The sequence below is a fragment of the Ixodes scapularis genome, unplaced genomic scaffold (genome assembly GCF_016920785.2).
Source record: "Ixodes scapularis isolate PalLabHiFi unplaced genomic scaffold, ASM1692078v2 PGA_scaffold4__175_contigs__length_147842914, whole genome shotgun sequence".
Taxonomy (NCBI): domain Eukaryota; kingdom Metazoa; phylum Arthropoda; class Arachnida; order Ixodida; family Ixodidae; genus Ixodes; species Ixodes scapularis.
The window spans coordinates 128,216,670-128,235,788 of NW_024609879.1; the positions used below are offsets into that span (position 1 = coordinate 128,216,670).

Sequence of the window (19,119 nt, forward strand, 5' to 3'; positions counted from 1 at the left end):
ACCAACTCTGTTATGCGCTGATATATTCCAACGTTTACTACTGCTTTCTTGTCTGGGGTCAGACAACAAGGACAAATATCACACAACTACATTTACTACAAAAAAAAAAAAAAGCTGTTCGTCTAATGCACAATTCTGCATATGATGCACATACTGCTCCGCTTTTTGAGAAGTATAAACTTTTGAGCTTTCAACAACTCTTCATTTATAAACTTGCACTCGACATATTGCATGACCATACACTAGCTAGCTATTCATCTGCATGCACTAGACCCGACCACCATTACAACACTTGAAATGACAAGTATACACTCCCTAAAATCAGGACGAGCATAGGCAGACAAACACCCTCATTTCAAATTCTAAACTTCCTTAATACATACTGTTATCTTCATACACTTATTACGTCAAATATATCACTAAACGCATACAAAAGCATAGTAAAAGAAGCTGTTGACCAGAAATGCAACAAACTGATCTGAAATATCGGGTTTTATCCTCCTTGCTATATCTGCTTTTGTTTTTTTTTGTATGCTTCCTTGTTTTATAGTATTATAGTATAGTTTTATATTCTCAAAAATGTTTACAATATAAATGTCATTCATATGTATATTTTGTTATTCGTTATATTTTATTTAGGAGCGCTTCTTTGGTTTAGTGTGCTCTGCTGTCGACGAGTTTCATCGTCTTTTTAATGTTTCGCTTATGTAGTGGTACCGAGGCCTCGTCAGACCTTCTGGTCTTTTGCCCTGGAACTGCAGACAAAATGTATTGTTTGAACTGACTGAAATTTTAAGAAAAGAACTAGAAAAACTCAAGTCAGCAAAAAAAAAAAAACAGCAGTTCACTTTTAAATCCTGTTCTACTTGCCACGATTTTTAAAGCTGAAAAATGTATAGTCCACAATTTTCCTCAAAATTGGTTCAACAGATTAACAGACAGATCTGTACTAGAAACCCATTACTACAAGATCACAATATTTACTTCTCAGGAAGTTATACAATTTTTTTAAATATTGCCTGAGCTGGTTGAAAATTTCTACTGGCGTCACTGTAAACGTGACGTCACGCGTTGTAATATTGAAGAGTTGCAGTTTTTGTTCCCAAATGGTTAGAAGAAACTTGATTATGTGCAATAAACAATGCAAAACTCAAGCCAGAAAAAAAGCACACCCAGTAGTTTGTGTTTAAATCTTGTTCTACTTGACACTCTTTCGAAAGGTGAAAATTTTAGTCACCAATTTGCATCAAAATTGGTTCGACAGATTATATGAACAGATCTGAACTAGTAACCCAAAATTACAAAATCACAACATTTTGTTCTAAGGAAATTATTCAATGTTTTTTTTTTTTTTCAAATTGTGTCATAGCCGGTTGAGAGGCTCTATTGGCAATATCGGAAACGTGACGTCACGCATTGTAATATGGGAAGTTACAACTCTTGTTCCCTACCGGTTAGAACAAGTTTGATGATGTAAAATAAATGTTACAAAAACTCAAGCCAGCAGAAAAAGAAACAGCAGTTCGTTTTTAAATCCCATACTATTTGCCACTCCTGTCAAAGAAGCGGCGATGCAACGATTTTTGTACTTTGCACAAATGCTGGTTAGAACGAAGACACGCCTTCGTTTTTCACAACATGTAATATAAATCGCGAAAAAAAAAAAAAAAACGAGCCGCATTCATTTCGTCAATTTGGAGCCAGAACAAGCGTCCACATGATCCGGAGAGAATTATATGCCACCAAAGTTGTTTATAGAGCCACGCGGAGGGATTGGCGATGCACAGGATCCAGACATTGTTATGGTACGGCCATTGTCGTCATTGCAGCGATTGGACACAGGCCACTACACGAATGCTCGCCGAGCTATTGATTATCACCGAGCCCAAATAGAGTGCTCACGCAATACACGGGTTCAATCTATGAGACGCATTGGAATATCGTCACTGGGGGATAGTGCAATCCTCCAGTTATGTCATCAAGTTTTGTCGAGACAATGAAAGGAAACGCTCGCTTTTTTCCCTTGAAATTACACCGCGAGAAAGGAGTTTCTTGGCCAGTGGCGTTGAGTGCGAGTATACTGGGTCCCACTAGTGCCAGTAAGCTCGAGTAAAGTGAAAAGCATCTCAAGCGAAAAGTGGTTACACGACCCCTTTAAAAGGTGAAACTTTTATTGGTTCGACAGATTAATAAACACATCTGATCTAGTAACCCCAAATTACAAAATCACAAATTTTTTTTTATCGAAAAGTTATAAATATATATATCTTTGTTTGATTTTTTGTTTTTCTGCCTGCGCTGTTTGAAAGGTGTTAATGGCGACACTGGAAATGTGACGTCACTCGGTTATCATGGGAAAGTTACAGTTATTGCTTCCAACGCGTTAGAACAAATTTAATTTATGTGCAATAAAGACTACAAAACTCAAGCCAGCAAAAAAAAAAAACAAAAAAAACAGCAGTTTGTTTTAAAATCTTGTTTTACTTGTCCCTCTTTCTAAAGGTGAAAATTTTAGTCATCAATTCTCCTTAAAGTTGGTTCAACAGATTAACAGACAAATCTGAAACCCAAAATTACAAAATCCCAATAATTTGTTCTCAGGAAGTTATTGAATTTTTTTTTTTCAAGTATTGTCTCAGCCGCTTTAGAGGTTCTACTGGCTACACTGAAAACCTGACGCCACGTGTTGTAACACGGGGAAGTTACAGCTCCTATTCTCAACGGGTTAGGACAAGTCTAATATAGTGAAATAAAAACGACAAAAACTTACGCCAGTAAAATAAAATGACAAAAAGACGAGCTTATTGCAGTGTTTTTTTAGACTGCCTGCTCGACTTACAAGTTGTACAATGTTATTCCAATAGAGAGCGCGGGAAAATGTGACTGGCATAACCTTCATTTGCCATTTTCTTGAAAGCGCTATTTCGAATTTAAGGATAATAACTATAGCATGCCGGAAAGAGTAAAGTCTGGGCACCAAGAAAAAAATTATATTTGGGTAGCTCAAATAAAAAAAAAATACCGAAGATTTTTACTTTCACGTTTATTTCCCCTGGTTCAAGAATGCAATAACTGAAATAAAATAAAAAAAAATCACACAATTTAGTGTAGTTAATCGTATCACCCAGGCAAAACAAAAACTATCCCAAATTGCTTTGCAATTGTGTTGCTTGCAGGAAACGTTGTAGATTTAGCGGTACTGGTGCTAAGCCACTATACCAGGTTTCACCTAAAAGTGCAGACGTAACCGGCGCTACAAGCTGATGAGATCAATCATGGAACGTCAAGAGCGCACCATCATGGTAGTCATACTGTTTCTGTACGTGTTCTATCATCGCTGAGCCAGTCGTAAACAAAAAAGGCCCAGTGACTTGCGCTCTTGATGCTGTCTGATAAGTCCCATTACGTCGTGGTGTCGGCTGCGTCTAGACCAGGGTGTAAGATAGACAGGTGGGGAAACGAGAGCCAAATGAGCGACCGCATTGTGTCCCCCTCGGTTTTCTCTTTTTCTGTGGCGCCATCTATGTGGAGCACCGCAAACTCTCACTCCGGGTGGGTGACTGGTGGCGACCTGCTAAACTGACGGAGATGGTTTCTCGTGGATTTTCGATGGAGGACTGTCGTGCTCTCGGTTTATTTTGGGCACTCTCCCATAGAGTTTCATGCAAATCCGATTCCGATTTTTTTTCTTCTCGCTGCAGCGCCATCTGCCGCTAATCGGCGGTACCCGCAAGCTAGACGGCGGCTCTGGCAGACGGATAAACAATCCGGTCACGGCGCTGCGGTAGGCTTCTATGGTCCGTTTCCCCACCTGTCTATCTTACACCCTGGTCTAGACTTAAGCTGGAACGAAGTACTACATAGCTAAACCAATTGTTTCGTGGAGCTAGCTGAGTTAGTGATGAGTCAGTGTTAGTAGAGTTAGTGGTGCTAACTCTACTAACTCGCAGCTACGCTTATTGCAGCTTCAGCTAACCTGAGAAATTTATCTACAAAAATTTCACGTTAAAAAAAGAAATCGGACTTTTTTGCTTTTGGGAGCATGCGTAGTATTTGGTTTACCGTGGGAGACTTCCACTGCGCCTGCGCGAAACACGTTTCACGGCCCAGGAGACGAAACCGGCAGCGCACGGAATGTCTTTTTTTTTTTTTAATGGTTCGTTGTAAGCTGTGGATTTCCATGGCGGACAAAAAGCAAGGGCGTACAAACTAAAACTGCAACGTCACGGTGCACTTTCTGCGTTTTGAATTGAATTGGAAGGCGCGAGCACACCCACGGAAAAAGTGACGAACGCAGTGACATTGCGCTTTCTATACGCTCTATGATTGGCTCGTGGGCTCCTAGCGTTTGGCCAATGGCTATGCTCCGACGTACACTTTCTTTAAGCTTTCTGGCTCGAAATGTTTGCCGTTTTAGCATAGAGTAATATACACAAGGTAAAGAGCGGACACTGCCATAGGCCCCAGCGGCCCAGATAGAGCAGTGACAACTAGCGCTCTTAGCGGACGGTATGAAACACAATCTGGTTCCGGTTCCGGTCAAGTTAGTTTCGGTTTCGGTTTGGGCATTTTTGTTTCGGTTTTTTGGTACCCTTCTCCTTCTCTTTTTCTCTCTTTCTTTCCTTCTCGCCTCCCTCCTCGCTAGGCTCTCGGGAGCTCCTTGGCCCCGGAGCCGATGATTCGTTTTTTTGTTGTTGTTTTTATGTTATAAGTTTTGCAATATACGATATAAGTTTCGCAAAATGTGTAATGTGTCGAATAAAAGTTCAACTTATTGAACACATTGAAGTACATAATCGCCACATTGACTCCTGGCTGGTGGAGCATTTTGGGAGGTTTTGGGGTCAACAACAGTAAGTGGTTTGAAAACATTTTATTGGACCACATTCATATGTACATTATTTACTTCAGAAGCTCTGTATGTTTTATAAGAAATAGATAATCACAAAAATAAACGAGTATGAAGGAGTTCGGCATATCGTACACTTCGTAATAGATTTTTAGCGGAGTCAAGTTTACAAAAGCTTTCCACAGGGAACATGCTGAATGATCCATTCACCTTCACGCCGACTCGGGCACGGTAAGTAAGTGCAGAAATAAACAAGACATCGCTATCATTACCAGGCGAAGCACACACCGGATAGTACAAATTCCAAATTACCGGCTAATATAAAACACACGAAATGGCATAGCCTGAAACTCGCTGCGGGTGAGCCATTACAAAAAAAAAACAAAAAAACAATGAGAACTCTATTCGGAATCTGACAAGATTCAACCATAGATATTCAACCATGAAGGCCCGTTCACACTCTTGCAACCGAGTACGACCGAGAGAGACCAGACCGGTTTTCAAGCCTCTTACGATCTCTTCGGACCAGCTCCGCTGCCTCGCGTCCGGTCCTAAGAAGTCGCTCTCAGTCGTACTCGGTCGCAAGAGTGTGAACGGGCCTTTATTCAACGTCCCTAAACATTCCCCGAAATACATTTGTTCAGGACAGGAGTATTACTTCAGAAAAAAAAAAAAAACGTCCAAAAAATATAGACGGGTACAGAAGTGGACACATTTTCTTCCAAACATCTATGCCTCTATAAACTATTTTCTATAGAAATTCTGCAGAAAGTGGATAAATATTTGTGTAAGGGGGCCGTGATACACATTTCCTGGAAATAAAGAAAACACATGTTTGGAGTGCAAGCTACACTGCCCAATTAATAAGCAATTTCTGTTTTTGATTTGGCAACCGCCTCTGTTAATACGCTATTAAGCTATTAACAGTTAAACTTATCAAGTTGCTTACTAGCAACCGAAGAGTGTAACCGACTTTGTCCAAGTTCCGGTTAAGGAACCGAACATGCCAACACAAGCGTATTCGGCAAAACATTTTTAAAAACCTTTTGTGACACTCCTCTGAGCAAAGGCTGAAACCACCAAGCTCTGAGAGTGTGTGATACAAGGCAGCACACACTCCTCGAACATGCGCTACACTCTCTATTACGGCAAGAAAGTGATTTTCTAGTTTCTGAATAAAGTTAAAGGCAGCCTGTGATGGTACTACTAGGTTTCCGAAGAGTTTCCCAGGCACGTGGTATGCTTTAAGCATAAGAAAATACTGGTGAGGCCTGGTCAAGTTGTCAGACTCATCCTTTAGCAGCTTAGAACAGCCAGGAACAGCCACAGCTGCGGGTTGTCTGTTCAAGGAAAAGTTTGATCAAATAGCCTCCAACGTAGTAAGTGCACGAGTCGTCAATTATATTAGACCTGATGTCTGATGCCAGCTCAGAAATATCTTCTAGTGGCGGGAAGTTATCAACTGGAAAACATTCCACATTGTCTGCAATGGAACTTTCATGGTGCGAAAATATTGGCAACTCCTTGAGGAGGTCAGCCTTTTCATCCTCTACATTTCCATTGTTAGAGAGTCTGAACAGTTTTTTTATCCCGATGTGTTTCAGTCCCGATGTGAACTGATTCACATTTGGGTTTGTATTGCAGCCCAGCATTTGTCTTATTGCCCCAAAAATGTTCTCCAGTGGGTCTTGCTGCAGGCGTCGAGTAAGTAAGAATTTAAAGTCATAGCTGTTTGAAAGCTTATCCCAGAGCATGAGGACACTCCTTATTGTAACTTGCCACCCTATGGTGGTTTGTGGCTGCCTCCTACTTTGGAACTTCCATGTTGAAATCCATGCGAGTTGTTGGTGAAGGAAATCGAGTATCTCAGATTCTCCTTTCAAAATTGCATGACGCAACTTCTGCCCCGTCTTCTTGAATTGCGAGCTATTTAAACAATCAAAAAGTCTGTCCATTCTATCACAAAAATAGGCTGTAGCCATGGCTGCCTCAGGAAGCTCCTTGGCATAAACAAGGGATAGAATGGCAAGACAGACTGAGGCACTCAGGACCTGTGTGGCACGCTTTACTTTCATGTTACTGAAAGGTTTTTGAAAAATGTGCCTCTCAGTAAGTTTTGGAGCCAATCGCAACCTCATCTCATGAGTAGAACGATAAAGTTCAACAATATGGGACCATTCAATGACCTCATCCCCAATGCAAAGTTTGTGGGCTTGGAGATTGTTTCTTGTTGTTTTGATGAGGTGCGGAACATCAAAGATAAAGTAAACACGTTCGTTGTCGACTTCAAAAAATGGCTTATCAGCAGATACACCAAGTTGGTTGGCTAAGCTTACGTTTGAAGCCCCCTGATCACAGACCACGGCCTTCACAGTGAAGTCAACAGTCTTAAGCTCTCGAATGAGAAAAATCAGGAGGCTCCGGATAACAGAAGGCGGTGTTGAAGTGTGCCCAACAGTGTATGCGAGGGGCTGAACCCACCTCCTGGAAATTCCAGAGAGCACAACAACCAGGGCTCTATCTGCAATGGTCGAGGTTCGTTCAACACCGTCATCTGTAAATCCATGGATAATGTCGTGTGCAGGGTCGTATGTCAAGTTCTTCTTCAAAACAATCTCATCAAAAATCAAGGTGCAGACACGATCACGTGCATTCCAAGACCGCGTTTGAGATTCGATGGAGGACATGACACCAGGTATAATACCAGGAGTCATTTTTACGTTCGACAGCCACCTACGCAGTGAACGCTGAGTGGGAAGCATTAAATGTAACGATAGAAAACGGTATGCCTGTGGGCCATGAAAGTTCAGATGCAAAGCAAACTTCTTGAGCCACAGTGAAAACCGTTTTCCTCGTCCCTTGCGCCCTAATTTTACATGTGACGAGATAAGTCCGAAAACCTCGTCTGTCACAAACGGACGCACCATTTCAAGTGCTTCGGCAGCTGTTTGAGGCATTTGCTTCTGTTGCTTGCGCAGTCTTGATATTGTCTTTCTGTAACTGGAAACCTTTGCTTGTAGGCGTTTTATGACGTCCCTGGGCCTCCTTGAGAGCTTGGCGGAAGCAGGTGTTGAACGACCAGAGCCTGCCAAAACAATACCGAAAGCACATAAGTCAGGCTACACAAAAATGATAAAAGTAGAACCCGACAGAAACGATACCGCCAAATACCGACCACTTACCCATGCTGCAATATGTGCCCCCTTCCCCCCCCCCCCCCCCCCCCCCCCGCCACTTTCGAAACGTTTGCGAAGTAAACAAAGCACGTATGAATGTCCAACTCCAGACTTAAAAACCCACCCACCTAACATAAATGCTCATCCGCTTCAGCTGCTTCTCCAAGCACACCAATGTAAAAGGTGAAGCTCGACACGTGCACGGGCCTCCAAAGTGGTGACCCCCCTTCCCCCCAACCTTTGGCTGTTCTGCAATTTTGCTTTCGGGCATAAGAAGCATACATCTCTGCGTTTTTCATGATTATCTCCAAATTGTGAGTGGGCATTTGCTCCGCATGTTCTGTTACCACTGTTTATACACAAATGGCTGCTATCAGAAAAAAAAAATTAAACTAGCTTTTAGTCTTTCAGCTGCAATAATTTCACCACAAAAACTGTATTAACATAAATTGATGAATCTTTCAAATATTGAATAATCGCGTAGTCAATCACTACATTCAACAGGGTCATCCAAAATGAGAACTGTATGTAACAGGATTGGCAAATTACTACAGTAAGCACAGATTACTAGGAAACCACCCCTTTTCAGAGCATTTCACGGTGCCACACTTCAAAGCTTATGTTCCCCGTCACCTAGAGCCCTGTAGTGATGTTCCAAGTTATTAAGGCCAGCACAAAAATGAAGTGACAAATAATGTCACCTAATTTGAAGCAATGTGCATACTAAATGCAGAGGTACTTAACACAATTTTGCAGTGCTTAAATCTGTAGAGAAGTCAATTTATACTCACAGGTTCCAGATGATTCAGAATAGCCAACAGACGAAGATGGAGTGCTGTGGTCCAAAAGCTGGCCAGGAGAGCTGGCCATCCCCATTTGCCCTAGAAAATGTGTCACTGTTAAATACGAATGTTTGCATAAACCCAATTTGTGCAGGAGATTTATTTTACCACAGGCCGCTATGGAATGTGACGCGCTGGTACCCTCCAGTGAAATACCACAGGGGCTTGTCGCCATCAGTTGTTCTGAAAAACGGTTGCTTGTCAGATATCAGCAGCTGTTTTAAAAGAAATGATCTCACCACGAGCAGCTGCCGAAGGTGACGTTCCACTGCCTTCCATTCGAACATCCCCGGGGCTTGGTTCCGCCATCGGCTTTTCTTAAAAGGGCTTCCTTGTCAGATATGAGCCGCTCATTTAAAATAAATAATCTCACCAGGAGCTGCTGTGGGATGCGACGTTCTGCTTCCCTCCAATGGAACGTCACAGGGACATGTCGCCACCGGTTCTTCTGACAAATGTTTGGTTGTCAGCTATGAGCAGCTGTTTTAAAAGAAATGATCTCACCATGAACAGCTGCCAAGGGTGACGTTCCGCTGCTTTCCATTGGAACATTCCCTGGGCTTGGTGCCGCCATCGGTCCTTCTGAACGACATTTGCTTGTCAGGTATGAGCCCCTGTTTTAAAATAAATGATCTCACCACGAGCAGCTGTTGAAGGTGACATTCCACTGCCCTCCAAGGGAACATTACCGGGGCTTGGTGCCGCCAGCGGTTGTTCTGAAAAACGGTTGCTTGTCAGATATGAGCAGCAGTTTTAAAAGAAATGATCTCACTATGAGCAGCTGCCAAAGGTGACGTTCCACTACCCTCCAATGGAACATTCCCGGGGCTTGGTGCCACCATCGGTCCTTCTGAAAGATGTTTGCTTGTCAGGTATGAGCCCCTGTTTTAAAATAAATGATCTCACCATGAGCAGCTGTTGAAGGCGACGTTCTGCTGCCCTCCAATCGAACAACCCCGGGGCTTGGTTCCGCTATTGGCTTTTCTGAAAAGGGCTTCCTTGTCAGATATGAGCCGCCAATTAAAAATAAATAATCTCACCATAAGCTGCTGTGGTATGCGACATTCTGTTTCCCTCCAATGGAACGTCACAGGGGCATGTTGTTGCCACCGGTTCTTCTGAAAAATTTTGGCTTCTCAGATATGAATACCTGCTTATAAAGCTTCTGATGGAGAATTCCTGCTACAGGCGAATGATAGGTTAGTAGTGTTACCTTTCAAAGGAACAGAAAATATTCAGCACTCTGAAAGGGCATTGAAATCCCTTAGTGATGAAAATTAATGTTGAGCAATATTAATCAATGGCGAAACACAGGATCCGGCGGGTCTTGAAAAGGCACTTAGGAATCTCGGAATATCTTAAATTTTAACGGCCCGGTATGCTAATGTATGAGAACATAACAGCATGGGCAACTAAAGCTAACCTTGTAAACATGAGTGTCAGGAAGATGACTCAGACGGCATGAGTATTCTTGTCGAATTGGATATGAACAGGGGAACGTTGACCTGCCTTATCTTTCATTTATATCACTATTGTATGCTACAAACCTAGGATGCCCTGTAAGAAGTCATACTGCACTGGCAGAACTGCCCTTCTTGATTGCAGGACACAAATTACTGTATTTCAATGCAGCTGACCTTGTGCTTTAAAACAATTTTCCAACAAACTGGGACGGATATTGGTTATGGGCAACAGTATGCGCAGGGACATTACAGGGATAATGTACAAAAATGCTAAATGAATTAGATAAAATATTTAAGCACAAACTAATGATAAAAACTAATTAAATCAGATTAAAACTTTTGAGACTGTCAAGCATCGTTGACAGCATGCTGGCAGCTGGCATCAGTGACGTAGAGTTGGTGCTGCCTAAAAGCAAAATATAACAGAACTCCGTACAGACTGCAAATAAAGATTATGTTACCTTGGGCTGTTACAGATGGCCTAAGCATTTGCGGCCGAACCGTAGGGATAGCCGTTTTGGTCAGCCTTGTCTTCCCAGGATCCAAAAAGTCCTTGGCTGTGAAATGCTCACTACACAGGCGATACCCCTCATAGAGCTCCTTGGCTGTCTTTCCTAGGAGCTCAGGACGTCTGGCGTACTGTAGCCATGCTTTTGACCTGCAGAACATTGTATATACCACCAAGGTTACACATACTGTAAGGGTCAAATAAACTCCAAATATATGAGCCTCAATTGTTTTTAATGTTTCACTGCCGTTTGGTATGGCACCTCTCAGCAAAGTGTTCACGTTCTGAAGAGTTTGTTTTTCTTCTTCATGCTACTGTACAGTGCAATACAGCTAAACAAACAGATTGCATACCCACCAGGGTATGCAATCAATTTAGGCCCGAGGCAAGATAACCTTAAAATGCTGAAAGATATTGGTGTCCATAAACCAAAGTGACATGGAAGAAATCGTTTTTGCTATAGTTTGTTGCAACCTAAGACCGAAGGGCGAGGGTAAGACGGGCCGGGGAGGAGGGAGCAGACGGAACGCTGGAGAAGAAAGGGGAAACCTCCTTCTCTCCTTAGCGTTTCGTGTTCCGTCTGCTTCCTCCTCCCCGGCCCGTCTTACCCTCGCCCTTCGTTCTTAGGTTGCAACGGACCATAGTTCTCATTTCAAAATGTTATGCTTCAATCAAATGTTGTAAGGACTGCCTTAGAATCTATACGTACCTTGGGTCACGTGGAATTCGAAAAAACTTGACATGTGGCTTCTTTGTTTTCCCATTGTTGGCACACCAGACCACGCAGCAGTAACTTCCGTAGGACATAATCTGGGCCAGCGGGGGAGGGAGAGTTTAACATCTACTGAAGCCTAGCCAATGGCGCGTTCCTTTAGTTCAACGGAAGGTAGCACAATAGCGGCTGGTGAAAAAATAAACTGATGGAGATTTAAACAATGTCACAAGATATTGCCATGACGCAATGTTACAATAAACCCATGACACGTATTAACACAGGCGGGTGAAAGAAATATTGTGAAGTTTGTGAAGTTTACGCAATCTTCATGCATCATAATCGAACGCAGTGTCTAGAGTGCCATGCCACAGCACTCCAACCAAGTGTTCAAGTGACGTCTGACTGGTTTTACCCAACGTTCGAATGTCATCCTTAAGAGTAAAACAGGAATTTAAGCATAGTACAGCGGTACGGCCAAAATAAGTAAGACTAATCTACCTCTACTGTTTCTGGTAAATTGGCCGTCAATATTTTGAATTTTGCTTTCTTACATAGAAAATAATGTCAGCGAACCATAGACCTAAATTTCGAGCTCCATTTGGTGATGTAGCGATGTAGTGGGAACCATGTTTGAATAGTCCTCCGTACATTCTCAGAGTGTCCGAAAGTTCCATGGATGTCCTATCCTGGATGTCCCGTGGACGTCCATAGGATATATATGCTGCTTGGGAACTTTATTAAATATCTAAATTTGATACCGCGTCTCGCAGTTTTTTCCCCCGAAATTCTATGCATGTGTTTGTCGTCGTAACTGCAGCATACTGCAGCTCGTATGGCGGTACACACAAGTCATGTAGCTCGCTTGAGCGACGTTCGCTGGTTCGCTTCTTTTGCACGTACTTTATGTGATAAATCAAAGCAGCGACGCGCCATTGAAAGAATGCATGTCAAAATATCAATATGACTCAATGGACACCTTGCCCCGAATTCGTCGCACTGCGAACGACTGTCGACCCAGTTTTAGTCAGTGAATTAACTTCAATCTATGACGGCATAAGTCCTCTCAACAGCAATCCACAGATGTCTGATGGCACTTGAACACGCATGAACAAAGCTCTGCCCGAGGGGCGTCGGACGGCAACCCAGACTCAGCAAATTCAAAAGCCAGCTTTACAACACAGTCGAGAGACAAATGAGCAAAACGACTTACCTTTTGTTTAAAAATCTAGGTCCAGGCAGCCCGACGGAAACACGAGAAGCTCAAGCCATATCAAGCCGCTCAGCTCTACAAACTCACGCCGAGCATGAGAGCACGCGGCGATCATTCGTCACTTTGTTTCAAGCAAAGTCGACCGAACACGCTGTAGCATAAAACGGAGAAGAACGGCACGGACGGCACGGACGGTACGGCACGGACGAACGAAGCACGGACCGCACGGACGAGCAGAGGTGACGGCGTGCAAGCAGACAGGCCATGGCAGGCGCCATTCATCACGTGGTTTTTGTGACGTATTTGATTAACACTATTTAGTCGTTTTAAGTACTTTAAAAAACTCTAAAGCATAAAAATTTAGAAAATAAATACTTTTCAGAGAGAAAGCTGTAATTAATATTAACCAAATCACGGAAAAGCGCCACGTAGCGGAGGGTATGAATCCTACTATCTGGGCCGCGAATCGGCTTCAGTGTCCTCTCTTTACGTTTACTATATTACTCTATGGTTTTAGGTCGGAACCTCCGAACCCCAGAAACGAAATACGCAACCCACGAGTGACGGAATTCGTATGGTTGTGTTCGCTTTGCGCGTGGTACGAAGCACAAATGCGTGATGCGGAAGGCGAAAGCCGCCAGACCAGTTCCCTGGGCGGCGTCTCGATGCCCGAGTGTTTTTGCACTTAGCGCGAGTATTTTAAGGCAGGTGGGTGCCTACCGGGAGTCTGTCACTGGAAACAGGGTGATGTCGTCGCAGCTAACGATACGTGTTCCGTCAGCCATGCGGTCACAAAGATGCAGTGTATACAACACCAGGCATGCTGTCTCCTGGAAAAATTCAGCTGAGCTTCGGAGCTAGGTGACAGCTCCGGTACTCTGAGGGAACGCACAGCGTGGAGTGTTCTTCGGGCAGACAGGTTTCATCAAACGCCCCGGTATCGGCTACAGCCGGTGTGGTGCTGGTTCAGGCAGTTGAAGAGGCAGTGCTTGGCCTTTTTTTAGCGTCAACTGAGGAAGCATCGGTGTTCTTTCGCTTTCTCTGGGGCCTTGGCTGCGACGCTTTCTTTGACAAGTAGCTCGGAGCATTCGGAAGCAGCGCCGGCACAGCGCCCGGAAAATAGCTGCGGCTTTCCACGGGGACTGCGCACCTCATCTCTGTTTATAATGTGAACGAAGTCTCGCGTTACAAACGATGGCTCTAAATGAAGCTCTCACATCGAACATATTTCGTCCATGAGTTATCGTTGCGATGCAAGTTCTGTCCCCAAACTTTTCTTGTTACTGAGAACTGCGACGCGTCTGCTCACCTTTCCGCCTTTGATAGCCTGACTGGCAACCCGGAGCGAAGCAGTGGTGTTGTCGTCGTCGGTTTGGCATCTAATTCGGCATGACACTTCATTGGCCACAAACGATAGCGGACACGGGGTAAAGGTCAGTTCAGAACGGGACCCACTTCGCGCTGCCATACCGCCAAACGGCCTAAACGCAAGCCAAAGCTGCTCGCCCAAGGCTTTCGAAACGCTCGGAACCGGTCGGATCCTCGAGCCCGTAACGATCGCAGCGCCGCCGCGTACATCCGGGACCTTTCTACGCTCGCCGCTTGTCAGTGCCTAATCGAGCTACCCCTATCTGGTATACGCCGCATTTTCCGCCACTTGGTGGCGGTTTTGTCGACGGGTCATTTCTTGTTTTCGTACTATATGAACTGCATTTATTCCTTTTCTCATCTAAAATACTGAACAAAATCAATTTTATAACTAATTGAAACGGTCTGCGCCACTTATATTTTGTATTTCGACTAAAAAAAGTAAAGCTTTTAGCGGCTTTGACTAGTCGGAAGGCAGAAGCTGACCAGGACCGACAACGTCACGATTTCGTCACATGCCGCGCGCGTTCGGCACCACGGGGCGCCCCCGTAGGAGGGGGACGTTTCCTTAAGATATGACACCCTGATATTGAGTTACTCTCTCCGTGCCCGATGGGTTGCCCGATCAACAGATGTGGAAGCCGCAAAAAAAGGTAGTGTCGACGCTTGATTATGATTGCAGGATCCCTTTGGGGCCCTGCAATCCTATTTAAGCGTCTACCTTTTCCACCTCGCTGAATGTTGCGAATTCCATTTCATCGCCCACTAATGTGATGACTCGCACGTTCCACAGTGTGTTCCAGAATTGTGCAGAGATTTCGACCTTTTTAACAATCGGCAAGTGATTTTGGAAATGAGTCTATAAATGTGACATAAACGAGAAAAAAAAAACTGAAAAGTGTCTGCCCCGTTTTACCTGAAGCATTTAATTGTGAGGAATTCGTTTTGTTTTTATATTATAGGGAAGTAAAGCGCTATAGGATTGCGACATTATAACGACTGACAAAAACCGATTATGCAGCATCCACCGTTCCATCTCATTAACCGCGCAATTACCAGGATCCGCAAGAAGCCCGACTTACAGCTAGGCCGCTTTTCAATCGGGTCATTACCCCGCCATCGAATAATTTCCGAGGTACGTTCGGCTCAAATAGGAGTGTTAAAAACTTTATTTCTTTTCTTGTTTCAATTTTATTTCAATTTTATTTCTTTATCTGTGCCGTTTTTTTCGGCTCGTTTGCCTCAAACGCGGGAGTGCAGAGAGTCAATTCTCGATAATACGGATCCCGTTAATATGGACGCCCCACTATATGCAGGGTGTCCCAATCGAACCCTTCCGATGTAAAACGAGCCGGAAAAAATCGGCGTGTGCACATAAAAAGCTCGAATTTTCGCCGAATATGCACTGAGCAGGTCAGTTTTACCGTGTGAAATTTGAAGGCGCAGTTATCTTTCTGTAAAAGAATTAGAGCAAATAACTTGCTAAAATCGAGGTTAGGCACGTTAGCAGAGGACCGAGTTAGCGACGCTGTTTACTTGCGCCGCCATCTCCCGATAGGCGCAGCCAGCAGAGAACAGAGTGGGTCGTCTGTTCGCTGAGCCTATTGAGAGATGGCGCCACAAGTAAATAGTGTCGTTAACTCAGTCGTCTGCGAACGCGCCAGCCGTTGACTATAACAAACTTTTTTTCTCTCATATTTTTCTTTTTTTTTTACATGAAGAGAATTGCGTTTTGAAATTTGATACGGTAAAACTGACCTGCACAGTGCACATTCGGTGAAGGTTTCAGCTTGCTGTGTGCAGGCCCTGATTTTTGCGGCTTATTATACAGTGAAAGGTCCGCTGGACACATTATATATACATCATTTTCGGGGACAGACTAGGTAAAGGTGAATGTAAAATGCCCCCCCCCCCCCCCCCCCCCCCCCAAGAAAAAAAAAATTGTACACCTCTCTTTTTTTTTGCCGAAAAGTAAATTACGTTTCGTTGAAAGCTCAGTTTCCACCCAGATATAGTGCTAGCAGTTCGAACAAGATGCCAAAGTTTCAAAACTAAACGTTATCTCTGTCAAAAGCTATTGGTCATTTTCTTAAAGATTTCAATGGAAAAATGAATCTAAAAAAACTCAAAAACGCCAAAAAAAAAAAAAATAAACTGAGGACGAAGAGACGCCCACAACAACACGGACTGGCGCCAACATCACGAAGAACCAATTTGCCCAATCCAAAGTCTTAATTCAGGCAAAACGAGGCCCATTTTCGTCCGTTTTCGGTAACTGGCGCCGCTGAGCTGCACTGCATTATAAGAGGTCCATCAGCCGCCATTTTCCCGTTGAAAATTTCAGCAAATCGGTTATAGCCTTTGAATAAGATGACTGTTGGTTCTGAAACTTTGGCAACTGGTTAGGACCATTAGGGCTTCATTTGCGAGGTGAACGAGCGTTCGGTAATGCGTAGTTTACTTATGCAATAAAAAAAAGACCATTTGTTCTTTTTGGGGACACGCTACTTTTGTTTTATTATTTTAGACTACCGACATTATCGACGCTTTTTTTATATTGGGGGGGGGGGGGGGGGATGGGGTGTGGAAAGGAGGCATGTAGATTAACGAGACATCACTCTATCTACGTTTAACGTTCCCGCTACCTCTACCCCTTCCTTTCCGTGGTTTCTATCCTGGGTTTGGAAATGATGATCGTTCTCCTTCCGGCGACGGTTCGTTAGGGACACTTCCGTCTCCAAAGACGTGCCCAAATCTCCTTCCTGGGCGGCATACAAAACTTGAAAAGAAATCCGGGTTAAGAGACAAATCGGAATACGACCGCGAGCATTTGGAAACAGACTCGGCTTTGACAAGCGAGAAATGCAACAAAAAAAAAAAAAGAAAAAGAAAGTTAGAGCTTCGGGCTTCAATCCCACGTTGCTTCTAAGGCTAATGGGGACAGCGAACGGGAGGAAAGGTCCACGGTTTGATCGTTATGCTGCACGAGGATGGGCGACTGATGGCTTGTTCGCTCAGGCTAAGCTTAGAGTAGTCTTTTGTTCTATATACCTAATTACTGTTGTTTATATAGATAGAGTCATAGACTATTCTAATCAAGCCCTTCTGCACGCAGCCATCTTTGTCTGTCTCAGAATATAAAGTGCCAAAAACGAGAGGAGAAAGAGGTGAGTAAGCAAGACGAGGCGCACTCGCAACTAAAGTTTATTTATGAAAAAACACAATATATAGGCAGTTAGAAACGCCTATTCATCACATCAATCGACAAGATCCCTCGATAAATTCAAACTCTTTCCCTGAGAGGGCAAGGGAAGGTTCACTAACGCATTTGTCTCCCTTTGCCCTAATCTCAAACGCCTCGTGCACTTTTCGCCATATTTGTTTTTTCGCCTGAACTTTTACATCATGCAGAACTGACGAGCACGGGCATCGACTACAATGAACAGCGAGATTACCAGACGGGCTCGCTCTCATAGCTGCCGCATGTTCCCGTGCACGATCATTGCAGTCTGGCCGATGTATATGGAGCCGCAAGTCAGCGGTATTTCGTACACCACTCCGACGGCACACTCAGCATATTTGCTCCGGTGTTTTATGCTGCAATGCTCCATATCAAGGCTGGGGATTATTGATTTCGCGGCACAAGCGTGCCATATTTTCCGGGGTACTACGGGTACTCTAAACCGCTGGGCAACTTTCTTTAAATTATGGGACATGGCAAGCAAGTACGGCATAATTACCGGTCTTATTTTTGGCTTCTTTTTGCCCGATTTGTTGCCCCTTTGAATTTTTTTAACAATGCTTCTACAACCTCAGTCAGGCATCTTTGTGGGAAACCTGCCTTCTGCAGGTGCTAAATTTGTAAATTAAAGCTGTCTTGCACAGAATGTCCGCAAGATCGTTTTAGGGCCGCCTCCAAACATAAACAAAGCAATGCCCCTTTTTACTGATTTTGAATGAGCAGACTCGTACGGCAGGATGCTTTTCTTAGACCTTGGTTCGTACGCCCAACATATGTGGCTCTCCAGAAAGCGTAGTTTAAGGTCTAGGAACTGTAGTGTCCCTTCTACAGGTCACTCGTGAGTAAACCTCAGACCTCCAGAACACGAGGAAAACACATCGAGCATCTGGGGTACAACGCCATCCAGTGATCGCTCTGCCGATTCGCTGAACACAAGGTAATTATCAACGTACCTATAAATCTCCATCCTGTTGTCGTGCCCCAGCCTCTCGGCAATGGTGTTGTCACAATTACCTAAAATATATTTTATAGCACCGGCGCAACACACGACCCGATGCAAATGTCCTTCTTTTTGACGTACATATCACCTTGAAGTGAAACATACGTGCGCGATAGATAGAAAGATAACTGCTCCAAAAAACTCTCCGCACTGATGCCACTCGAGTTGGCAAGTAACACTTCGCCGTTCTGCTCTATGCATTTTCTAACCGCCGAAAAAATATGGTCGTGCGGTATAGAATAAAAAAGATCTTCCACGTCTAAAGAAAAAGCACTACGCATCCCACGAGCGTCTCCCTTTAAGTAATCAATAATCGTTTCCAAATTTCTAACCAGGAAAGGTCGTGTAGTTCCAAGCACGACGGGTGTTTCGCAAGTAAGCCGGACAGCTGGGATCGCTAAAATCCCCCCTCGGTAACAATCGCTCTAAAAGGAATACCTATCTTATGCGTCTTAGCAGAAAAAAGGCCTATATGAAGTCCCTTGCTAGATTGCACGCATTTCAGAAGACCTGGAAAGTTAATTTCACTGCAAAGTTCCTTAGCGCATATCTTAAGTTTGGTCAAAGGTCCCGGACTCGCTTTCTTGAAATTCTTGAGAACAGCCTGTTGAGACTTCTCATGGTACAAGTCCCGCGGAGCCACCACAAAGCCACCCTCCTTGTCTGACGTAAGCAGTTTTAAGTCTTTGTCTTTAAAGTAGTCTACAATGTGCGACGTTTTCCGGCGCCTCACAGCTTGCCTCGAAG

The 19,119-nt window shown here is 43.9% G+C and overlaps 1 protein-coding gene and 2 long non-coding RNA genes across 4 annotated transcripts in view; 1 reads left to right on the forward strand and 2 right to left on the reverse strand.

The window, feature by feature from the left end:
- Positions 1-19,119, forward strand: part of LOC8023407 (tubby-related protein 3) — a 58,643-nt gene that overhangs the window by 13,289 nt on the left and 26,235 nt on the right. The gene's annotated exons all lie outside the window — the stretch shown is intronic.
- LOC121837691 lies at positions 9,479-9,830 on the reverse strand. Its single transcript, XR_006078294.1, has 3 exons — positions 9,774-9,830; positions 9,640-9,717; positions 9,479-9,583 (listed from the first exon to the last, which is right to left on the reverse strand). It is a non-coding gene; the product is annotated as an uncharacterized LOC121837691 (long non-coding RNA).
- LOC120836490 lies at positions 9,940-12,867 on the reverse strand. Of its 2 annotated transcripts, XR_006078296.1 has the most exons (4): positions 12,764-12,867; positions 11,548-11,648; positions 10,792-10,988; positions 9,940-9,982 (listed from the first exon to the last, which is right to left on the reverse strand). It is a non-coding gene; the product is annotated as an uncharacterized LOC120836490 (long non-coding RNA). The 2 variants fall into 2 exon arrangements; XR_006078295.1 differs by lacking the exon at positions 9,940-9,982 and having other exon boundaries at positions 10,655-10,988.